The sequence below is a fragment of the Pongo abelii genome, chromosome 19, assembly GCF_028885655.2.
Source record: "Pongo abelii isolate AG06213 chromosome 19, NHGRI_mPonAbe1-v2.0_pri, whole genome shotgun sequence".
NCBI classification, from domain to species: domain Eukaryota; kingdom Metazoa; phylum Chordata; class Mammalia; order Primates; family Hominidae; genus Pongo; species Pongo abelii.
Genome location: NC_072004.2, coordinates 73,730,465 through 73,741,826, shown reverse-complemented (window position 1 = coordinate 73,741,826; position 11,362 = coordinate 73,730,465). Strand labels below are relative to the sequence as shown.

General features: G+C 46.9%; 1 pseudogene; it reads left to right on the top strand.

Moving 5' to 3' along the window:
* The first annotated feature begins 2,603 nt into the window (after positions 1 to 2,603).
* LOC100437968 (glyceraldehyde-3-phosphate dehydrogenase-like) lies at positions 2,604 to 11,099 on the top strand (annotated as a pseudogene).
* Positions 11,100 to 11,362: the final 263 nt, after the last annotated feature.

The window sequence follows — 11,362 nt, the reverse complement described above, 5'->3', positions numbered from 1 at the left end:
ACCTTGGAGACAAAGGACACATGTATCTTTGCTTCATGATCTGCAAACACCGGTTTTGTGGTGACAAAAACCATTAAATTAAGATGCCATGGGATTAAAATTACAGTTAAAAATATTTTAAAGTATATATCTGCTGGGCACGGTGGCTCACGCCTGTAATTCCAGCACTTTGGGAGGCCAAGGAGGGTGGATCACGAGGTCATAAGATCGAGACCATCCTGGCCAACCTGGTGAAACCCTGTCTCTACTAAAAATACAAAAATTAGCTGGGCATGGTGGCGTGTGCCTGTAGTCCCAGTACTCGGGGGGCTGAGGCGAAAGAATTGCTTGAACCCGGGAGGCAGAGGTTGCAGTGAGCCGAGATCGCGCCACTGCACTCCAGCCTGGTGACAAAGTAAGACTCCGTGTCAAAAAAAAAAAAAAAAAAAAAAAAGTATATTGACAAAGTATATTGACAAAGATTAAAAGGAATTTTAATACCCAGTTTTGGCAAAGATGCAAGAAGTGGGCAGCCCTCTCCTGTACTTCCTGAAGGGCCACTGGGCAATTTGAGTCACAAGCTCTAAAAATTAGGCAAACCCCATGGCCCATCAATACACTTCTAGAAATTTATCTTGGGAGGGGCAGGGAACAAAGATACACAGATATTACTTGCAGTGATTCTCTGTAATATTAAAAAATGGAAATGAACTAAATATTCAAGGTTAAGAGAATAAAAATTGCAGAGTAGACATACAATGGGATCTTAGTGAGTTCTAAAAAAGAAACCGTGCTATAAGACAGGAGTCAGGAAACACACCCACAAGCCAAATGAATGTCCATCCTGTTTTTGTAAATATTTATTGAAACACAGCCACACTCATTTGTTTATGTGTTGTCTATGGCTGTTTTCATGCTAGAACAACAGAGTTGCAACAAACTGTATGGCCCACAAAGCCTGAAATATTTGCTACCTAGACCTTTATAGAAAAAGCTTGCCAACTAATATTCAATATTCTTGCTATAGAAGAATATTTACTGACACAGGCAAATGTTCATGATATATTGCTAAGTGAAGGTAAAAAATCAGGGTTGGGCGCAGTGGTTCACACCTGTAATCTCAGCATTTTGGGAGGCTGAGACAGGAAGATCGCTTGAGCCCAGGAGTTTGAGACCACCCCATCTCTACAAAAACTAAAAAAATTAGCTGGGTGTGGTGGCCTGTGCTACTTGGGAGGCTGAGTGGGAAGATGGCTTGAGCCCAGGAGGTGGAGGTTGCAGTGAGCCAAGATCGCACCACTGCACTCCAGCCTGGATGACAGAGCCAGACCCTGTCTCAAAAAAAAAAGAATCAAGCCATCGCATAATGCCATTTTGTTACGCATAGAAATAAAACTGAAAGAGGCTGGGCATGGTGGCTCCCGCCTGTAATCCCAACATTGTGGGAGGCCGAGGAGGGCAGATGACCTGAGGTCAGGAGTTCGAGACCAGCCTGGCCAACATGGCGAAACCCCTCCTTTACTAAAAATATAAAAATGAGTGTGATGTGGTGGTGTGTGCCTGTAATCCCAGCTACTTGGGAGACTGAGGCAGGAGAATCCTTGAACCTAGGAGGCGGAGGTTGCAGTGAGACGAGATCATGTCGTTGCACTCCAGCCTGGATGACAGAGCAAGACACTATCTCAAAAATAAATAAATAAATAAATAAATAAATAAATAAATAAATAAATAAGGATAGGCACGGTGGCTCACGCCTGTAATCCCAGGACTTTGGGAGGCTGAGGTGGGCAGATCTCCTGAGGTCGGGAGTTCGAGACAAGCCTGACTAACATGGAGAAACCCCTTCTCTATTAAAGACACAAAATTAGCTGGGCGTGGTGGCGCATGCCTGTAATCCCAGCTACTCAGGAAGCTGAGGCAAGAGAATCACTTGAATCCGGGAGGCGGAGGTTGCAGTGAGCTGAGATGGCGCCATTGTACTCCAGCCTGGGCAACAGAGGAAACTCTCAAAAAAACACAACAAAACAAAAAACAAAGCATCTTTTTATTTTTTGAGACGGAGTCTCGCATTGTCACCCACGCTGGAGTGCAGTGGCGCAATCTCGCCTCACTGCAAGCTCCGCCTCCCAGGTTCACGCAATTCTGCCTCAGCCTCCCGAGAGTAGCTGGGACCACAGGCGCCCGCTACCACGCCCGACTAATTTTTTGTATTTTTAGTAGGGACGGGGTTTCACCGTGTTAGCCAGGATGGTCTCGATCTCCTGACCTTGTGATCCGCCCGCCTCAGCCTCCGAAAGTGCTGAGATTGCAGGCGTGAGCCACCACGCCCGACCCAAAACAAAATATTAATAAAAATATGTAAGCACAGAACAGTGCCCCTCAATCAAGCTTCACTTTAGAATCACCTGGGGAGCTTTTATATAGATGTCAGAACCTCTGTAGCTCAGGAATCTGATTTTTAAAACTCACAAATGCAACACAAAAACTCCACGTGAGTCCAGGAATCACCTAGGGAGTGTTTAAATATCCCAGAGTCCAATCTGGCACCAAGATTGATTAAATCAAAATGTCTATGGCTGGACCCAGGCAATGGTATTTTCTAAAGCTCGCCAGGTAATCTGAACATGCAGCCAAAGTTGAGAACCACTGAACGGAAGGAATTCAGAGGTGATAAGAGGGTAGGCTAGAGCAGCCAAGGAGTGTTTCCTCAGGAGATTGGATCTGAGCCATGTCTTCAAGAATAAGCAGAAAGGAAGAAGAAAGGAATTTGAGGGTGAAGAGCGCATAAAAAAAAAAATTTTGGCTTCGGTCAAAGATTCATAATGAGAAATAAGGTTGGGATCATAGGGTGGGGCCAGATCTTGAGGGGCCCATAATGTCAAGTAAGGGGTTTAATGTATACCTATAAGACAGTCCTAGATCTGGTGCGGTGGCTCACGCCTGTAATCTCAGCACTTTTGGAGGCTGAGATGGGCAGATCACTTGAGGTCAGGTGTTCAAGACCAGCCTGGCCAAAATAGTATTTTCTCTACTAAAAATACAAAAAATTAGCCGGGCATGGTGGTGTGTGCCTGTAATCTCAGCTACTCGGAGGCTGAGGCAGGAGAATCACTTGAAACCCAGAGGCGGAGGTTGCAGTGAGCTGAGATCACGCCACTGCACTTCAGCCTGGGTGACAGAGCAAGACTCTGTCCCCCCACAAAAAAAAGACAGTCAACAGAAGATTTTAAGCAAGGAAGCAACTGCTTTGAGATTTGGGGAAAGGTAAATCTGGGAGTAGATATCAAGTGCATAGGGAAAGGCTAGAGCCAAGGGGACCAGATAAAAGATTATTAAAGATTTTCTAGAGTGATTATACCTAGTAATGGAGAGGGTATAGACAGACGAACATTCTCATGTCCATCCCATGTCCATGCTCATGTCCATTATACACTCACCATGCTGGTACAGCCTTTCTGGAAGACAGCAGCCACAGCCATTAGAATGCCTTTGTGAGAATTGCAACAAGATACTCCTACCTCCAAACAGACACAACCCCATGCCAAGGTGCGTGGCTTGGCAAGCAAAGTTGCCGCCATCCACTTCCCCTTGACACTGACTCCTGTGTGCACTAGCCCTGCTAAAGAGCAAGTTCACAGAGTTATACAACTGCACATAATCAGCCTCTGCTATGGATCACTAAACATGGAGAATATAGGGATTGTTCTACAAAGGAACAGGCTGACCACAGAGCTATGTGTATCTCAGAAGTGCCCAAGAAACAGTGAGGGTTCTGGAAGAGCTTGGACTCAGGACACCACATCAAGGGCAAGTATCATTAATCACCTATCTGGTAGATACTCTCCCACTTTGATTCAGAATCCTCCTTTGGTCAGACAGCAACATGCCCAGCACCAGGAATGACTCAAGATCGGTCTAAGCCGATCTCGGTCATTGCTGTTCCCTTTGCCAGGTATTGATCCAAGGGGATACATAACATAGTTCCAGTTAACAATGCAGAGAGGTGTTTCTGGAAGGATTTGCCCCCCGCTAAAAAGAGAGAAGTATGTGAAGTGGAAGCCCTTTTGCTGCCACCAAAATCTGCTTCCCTTGTTTCCTGTTTGGAAGATTGTTGTGCAAAGATGTAATGTTGGAGTTGTGGCAGCTACTTTGCAACAAAGAAGAATCTCAGAGATTCTGAGCCAAGAGGATCTCAGATATTCTGACTCAGTTTCCTGACTTTGCTGAGCTGCTTAACTAATCCTGGAACCATGTAACTCCAAAGTTCACATTTTGTGAGATAGGTAAACATCTTTACAATTTAAGTCACTAGTCTTTAGATATTGTGTTACTTGCAGTTGAACACCTCTGAACATTCTGAACATTTGCCAATTAATTTGTTCAACAAGAATATAATAGCTTCTACTTAATACTAGGGATTTAAAGATGTGATAAGGTTCTAGGCTGGGCACAGTGGCTTATGCCTGTAATCCTAGCACTTTGGGAGGCCAAGGTGGGCGGATCACGAGGTCAGGAAACTCAAACAAGCCTGGCCAACATAGTGAAACCCCATCTCTACTAAAAATACAAAAATTAGCTGGACCTGGTGCCAGGCGCCTGTAGTCCCAGCTACTCGGGAGGCTGAGGTGGGAGAATCGCTTGAACCCAGGAGGTGGAAGTTGCAGTGAGCCGAGATGGCGCCACTGCACTCCAGCCTGGTGACAGACCAAGAGCAAGACTCTGTCAAAAAAAAGAAAATGTGATAAGGTTCTAAAGGAGAATTTATATTCTAAAGGGGAAGACAGACACAGTTAAACAAACAAACTCATGGGACAAGTGCTCTAACAGAGGTGCGAACAAAATACTACAGGATGATGGAAAGCCAATTGACTTGGCCTGAGAATAAGAGGATATACAGATGGGGTTTTGTTTAGATCTTAAGTGTGAGGGATATTCATGTGAAGACATCTGTGATGCTGCAAGTAAGAGATCTGAATTAAACTCATAAACTTTGGCAGCAACAGTGCAGAGCTGGTAGTCAAAGTTACGGGAGATGTTAACATCTCCCTATGTACCACTGGGAATGTTTTCAGCTGCAGGTAGCAGAAAACCCAACTCATAGCAACTTAAAAATGAGAATAGCAGGTTCAGTCCAGGATTGATTCACTTACTGGCTTAACTACCTCAAAGCTCAGGACAGCATCACTGTGACCGACTCTGTTCAACTTCTCCCCAGGCTCAGCTGCAGATGGATTCTACAGCTTCAGGCACCATGTCCTCAAATCTTGTTTAAAGGTATAAAGGGCAGCTTCTCCCCACACATTTGTTCCCTGAAATGCCTCCCAGCTAAACTTCTGTTTGTGCTCCATTGGCAAAGAGTATGTCACATGTCTAATCTTTTTTTTTTTTTTTTTTTTTTTGACGGAGTCTCAGTCTGTCAGCCAGGCTGGAGTACACTGGCAGAATTTCAGCTCACTGCAAGCTTTGCCTCCCAGGTTCAAGCATTCTCCTGCCTCAGCCTCCTGAGTAGCTGGGACTACAGGCACGTGCCACTACACCAGGCTAATTTTTGTATTTTTAGTAGAGACAGGGTTTCACTATGTTGGCCAGGCTGGTCTCAAACTCCTGACCTCATGATCCAGCCGCGACAGCCTCCCAAAGTGCAGGGATTACAGGCGTGAGTCACTGTGCCCAGCCTACATGTCCACTCTTAAATCACAGGCAAAGATAAATGATTTACCATGATTGTTTGAACCAATCATGATTCATCCTTTGGCCCAGAGGTCACCCTCCCTGAACAAGAAGAGAGAATGGCTGGGTGCCTTGTACCATGCCTGTAGTCCCAGCACTTTGTGAGGCCAAGGCAAGCAGATAACCTGAGGTCACGAGTTCAAGACCAGCCTGGCCAACATGGTGAAACTCTGTCTCTACTAAAAATACAAAAATCAGCCAAGCGTGGTGGCATGCGCCTGTAATCCCAGCTATTCGGGAGGCTGAGGCAGGAGAATCACTTGAACCCAGGAGGCAGAGGTTGCCGTGAGCCAAGATAGCCCCAGTACACTCCAGCCTGGGCGACAGAGCAAGACTTCGTCTAAAAAAAAAAAAAAAAAAAAAGGGCCATGCGCAGTGGCTCACGCCTGTAATCCTAGCACTTTGGGAGGCTGAGGTGGGTGGATCACCTGAGGTCGGGAGTTCGAGACCAGTTTGACCAACGTGGAGAAACCCTGTCTCTACTAAAAATACAAAATTAGCCAAGCATGGCAGCACATGCCTGTAATCCCAGCTACTTGGGAGGCTGAGGCAGGAGAATCATTTGAACCTGGGAGGCGGAGGTTGCAGTGAGCCGAGATCACGCCATTGCACTCCAGTCTGGGAATCAAGAGCAAAACTCCATCTCAAAAAAAAAAGGAAGAGAGAATGAGTGTTGAATTGGCAACCAACAGCATCTGTCACTCTGTGAGGGAGCAAAGAGAATAGGAAAAGAACTGAAACAGAGAACTGGGAGCATGTCAACATTTTCAGGATGGGGGAGGAAGTTGGAGATGGAGAAGAAAAGATTAGAAAAGTGAGAGAGGAAGGACTCCCAGAAGACAAGGAAAGAGATTCCAGAAGGAAAAAGTGGCCAACAGCTTCAAACATTACAGAGAGGTCAAATAGATCAGGACAATCCTGGTAAACATTAGTCTTGATGAGTAGGAGGTCAGTCTCGTCCTTGGTAAGGGTTGCCAAGAACATAAAAACATATTGAAAAGGATGTGTGGGAGGTGAAGAAGTGAAGTATGCAGGAAAAGGGGAGAAACAAAATATGCAGCCAGAGAGAGAAGACTTGGAGGGAAGAGCCATGTTGAACACAGAGCCTGCCAGAATCAGAAGTTATTGCTGGACCTGGCTGAAGCTAAGCAGGAAGACAAATCAGCTTCCTCTACTGCATATTCATCAGGGAACCTTCTCACCAGCTTGAGAGAACGCACTGAGACAGAAGAGCCCCTCCCACCGGGCTGCACGATTAATTCTCATCTCCCTCGGGGCTTGGCATAAAAGAAGGACTAATCATGCTCTCTCACCGTCTGGGCAATTAGTCTCTCATCAGCTGGCACAAAATGAGGGGTTTGTGACATTTTGTGACAGCACAGCCCCCATCACATCTGGGCTTTAATCTCTTAAATTAGCCAAATCAAGGGTAAGTTTGGAGATGTATTGTGATTCAAACGACAGAATAAATAACCCATTGGCCGGGCTTCACTCCAAGTCTCCCTGCCTTCATGAGTGATGTCTAATTGGAGAAGGCTAAAATGGCAAGGCTGGTGCTACAGATGCCTTGCAGGGAGAGAGCAGGGTCAGGGAAGTAAGTTTACAGTAAGAATGTGCCCAGTCGGGATTCCTCCCCTGGGACCGTCCTGGAGTTTCTCTCTCTGCTGTCTACCCTGGACCTTCGAGAGCAAAGTGATATATCTCAGGTTGGGCTGGGAAATTCCATGCTTAGCAGATCCTCCTTATACTTGAGAAGCACCAATATGAGAACTCTGCAATCCGACAGTCCCCCTGTGTGTCCCTCTATCCTGACACCAATCACACAGCACTGGAATCCTCCAGGACTCTCTCTGTCCCATAGATTGTTTACGGCTTGAGAGCAAGAACCAGGTTTGCCTTGTTCACTCCACTCTATGCCCAGTGCCCAGACAAGGACTGGCAGAGGGCAGTTCTCAAGGAATGCTGGCCATGTGAACAAATGAGCAAATGAATAAAAGAATAAGAGAAAGCAGGGTGCAGAGAACACATTCAGGCCACAAAACACTCTTCAAAGGACATTTCTTCAGCAACTACCATGTGTTCATGAGCAGACACTGTGTCAGTGGGACCATGCCTTCCAGTAGGAAGGTAACTAGTTGGGCTCCTTCTCCCGGTCCCCTTTGGATGATGAAGCACCTTCACATCTGGTATTTCATGGGTTATTCACAATCACCTTGATAGGCTGGGAGAGAAGAGGAAATAAACCAAGCAAAATGTATTTAAACAGATTCATTAGGGACCTTCCTGCCTCTGTCAGGGAAGCTATTAGGGCAGAGAATCCCCTTCCCACTTGGTGCCAGTAGAGTCTCACAACAGGGATTATATTTCCCACTTTGCAGACTAAAAACAAAACAAACTGCCGGGCGCAGTGGCTTATGCCTGTAATCCCAGCACTTTGGGAGGCTAAGGCGGGCAGATCACCTGAGGTCGGGAGTTCGAGACCAGCCTGACCAACATGGAGAAATCCCATCTCTACTAAAAATACAAAATTAGCCGGGTGTGGTGGCACATGCCTGTAATCCCAGCTACTCCAGAGGCTGAGGCAGGAGAATCGCTTGAACCCAGGAGGCAGAGGTTGCAGTGAGCCGAGATCGTACCATTGCACTTGAGCCTGGGCAGCAAGAGCGAAACTCCATCTCAAAAACAAACAAACAAACAAAACAAAAAACTAGCTCAGAGAAACAAAGTACCTACTCATGTTTACACGACAAGAAATAGAAAAGCTAGGACTGGAACCCAAGCCAAGGCCGACCCTCTTTCCACTCTACTACCTCTCTCCCTCATCTGCTCACCCTGCATCCGCCCTTCAAATCCCTTTTTTTTTTTTTTTTTTTGAGATGGAGTCTCACTCTGTCGCCCAGGCTGGAGTGCAGTGGCATGATCTTGGCTCACTGCAACCTCTGCCTCCTGGGTTCAAGCAATTCTCCTGCCTCAGCCTCCCAAGTAGCGGGGACTACAGGCACGTGCCACCACGCCCAGCTAATTTTTTGTATTTTTAGTAGAGACAGGGTTTCATCGTGTTAACCAGGATGGTCTCGATCTCCTGACCTCGTGATCCACCTGCCTCGGCCTCCCAAAGTGCTGGGATTACAGGCATGAGCCAACACACCCAGCCTTGAAGAGTATTTTCAATTAGCAAAAGCATCTTCTCCTCTGAAAAGATTGCACATCCCAAGGAGGAGCAAAGCTTCTGGGTAGAGAGTTTGAACTCATCCCCAAGTGCTTTGCCTGGGTTTCTTCACTTTCAGCCCAAACCTGGTGGGCATTCATAATAAAGCCTGTATCTAGCCTCAGGCTTCCAGGTGCCAGGTTGGTCCATCCTCCTAGGAGATGCTCTATTACAGCCAGTGGAGTCAACTCAAGCAGCACTGAGCAGCAAGGTGGTGTTCTGAGACCCAAACCTCTTAGAGAAGATATAGCTGCAGTAACAGCAGACCACCCTGGGGAAGCCTTGGCACTTGCCAGTGAATTTTATTTTTCTTTTAAATTTTATCCATCCACTTTAAATTTTTCTCACTGATTTTTTTCTCTTTTTCTTCTTTTTTGAGACAGAGTCTCGATCTGTCGCCTAGGCTGGAGTGCAGTAGTGCGATCTCAGCTCATTGCAACCTCCACCACCCGGGTTCAAGCAATTCTCCTGCCTCAGCCTCTTGAGTAGTTGGGATTACAGGCGCCTGCCACCATGCCTGGCTAATTTTTTTATTTTTAGTAGAGACGGAGTTTCGCCATGTTGGTCAGGCTTGTCTCCAACTCCCGACCTCAGGTGATCCACCTGCCTCGGCCTCCCAAAGTGCTGGGATACAGGTGTGAGCCACTGTGCCCAGCCTGATTTTTTTCTTATGAAAATAAACCGTTGATCATTGTGGAACATCTGAAAAAAATGCAGAAAAGCAGGGGGTGGGTGCGGTGGCTCATGACTGTAATCCCAGCACTTTGGGAGGCTGAGGCGGGCAGATCACTTTAAGTCAGGAGCTCGAGACTAACCTGGTCAATAGGGTGAAACCCTGTCTCTACTAAAAATACAAAAATTAGCTGGCCGTGGTGGCACATGCCTATAATTCCAGCTACTTGGGAGGCTGAGGCACAATAATTGCTTGAACCTTGGAGGTGGAGGTTGCAGTGAGTCAGGATCATGCTACTGCACTTCAGTCTGGGTGACGGAGTGAAACTCTGTCTCAACAACAACAATGAAAATACAGAAAAACATTTTTTTTTTTAAAAAAAAGAGGAGGACAGCAATCACCCATAACTTACCTTCTAGAGAAAACCACTATTAACGGTTTAGGCTCTCTGCTACTTCTGTTCAACAGACAGCCGCATCTTATCGTGCAGCTGGTGCACCACGGTGAAGGTGAAGGCTGGAGTAAATGGATTTGGTTGTATTGGGCACCTGGTCACCAGGGATGCTTTCAACTCCTGTAAAGTGGATATTGTTGCCATCAATGACCCCTTCATTGACCTCAACTACATGGTCTACATGTTCCAGTATGATTCCACTCATGGCAAATTCCATGGCACCATCAAGGCTGAGAACGGGAAGTTTGTCACCAATGGAAATCCCATCACCATCTTCCAGGAGCGAGATCCCACCAAAATCAAATGGGGTGATGCTGGCACTGAGCGTGTTGTGGAGTCCACCATTATCTTCACGACCATGGAGAAGGCTGGGGCTCGCTTGCAGCAGGGAGCCAAAAGGGTCATCATTTCTGCCCCCTCTGCTGATGCCCCCATGTTTGTGATGGACACGAACCATGAGAATTATAACAACAGCCTCAAGATCATCAGCAACGCCTCCTGTACCACCAACTGCCTACTGCCCCTGGCCAAGGTCATCCATGACAACTTCGGCATCATGGAAGGACTCATGACTACAGTCCATGCCATCACTGCCACCCAGAAGACTGTGGATGGCCCCCCTGGGAAACTGTGGCATGATGGCTGAGGGGCTCTCCAGAACATCATCTCTGCATCTACTGGCGCTGCCAAGTCTGTGGGCAAGGTCATCCCTGAGCTGAACCAGAAGCTCACTGGCATGGCCTTCCATGTCCCCACCACCAACATGTTGATTGTGGACCTGACCTGCCATCTGGAGAAACCTGTCAAATAGGATGACATTCAAGAAGGCGGTGAAACAGACATCAGAGGGCCCCCTCAAGGTCATCCTGGGCTACACTGAGCACCGGGTTGTCTCCTCTGACTTTAACAGTGACACCTACTCTTCCACCTTCAATGCTGGGGCTGGCATTGCCCTCAATGACCACTTTGTCAAGCTAATTTCCTGGTATGACAATGAATTTGGCTACAGCAACAGGGTGGTGAACCTCATGGCCCACATGGCCCCCAAGAAGTAAGACCCCTGGATCACCAGCCCCAGTGAGAGGACAAGAGGAAGCGAGAGGCCCTTAGCTGCTGGGGAGTCCCTGCCACACTCTGAGAATTTCCCATCCTCACAATTTGCATGCAGACCCTCTGAAGAAGGAGGGTCCTGGGGAGGCTTACCTTGTCGTGTACCATCAATAAAGTCCTCTGTGCTCAGCCAAATAAACAAAAACAAAAAGCGATTTAGCATATTTCCTTGTTTTTTCTATGCATTTGTTACATGGTTGACAGTGTG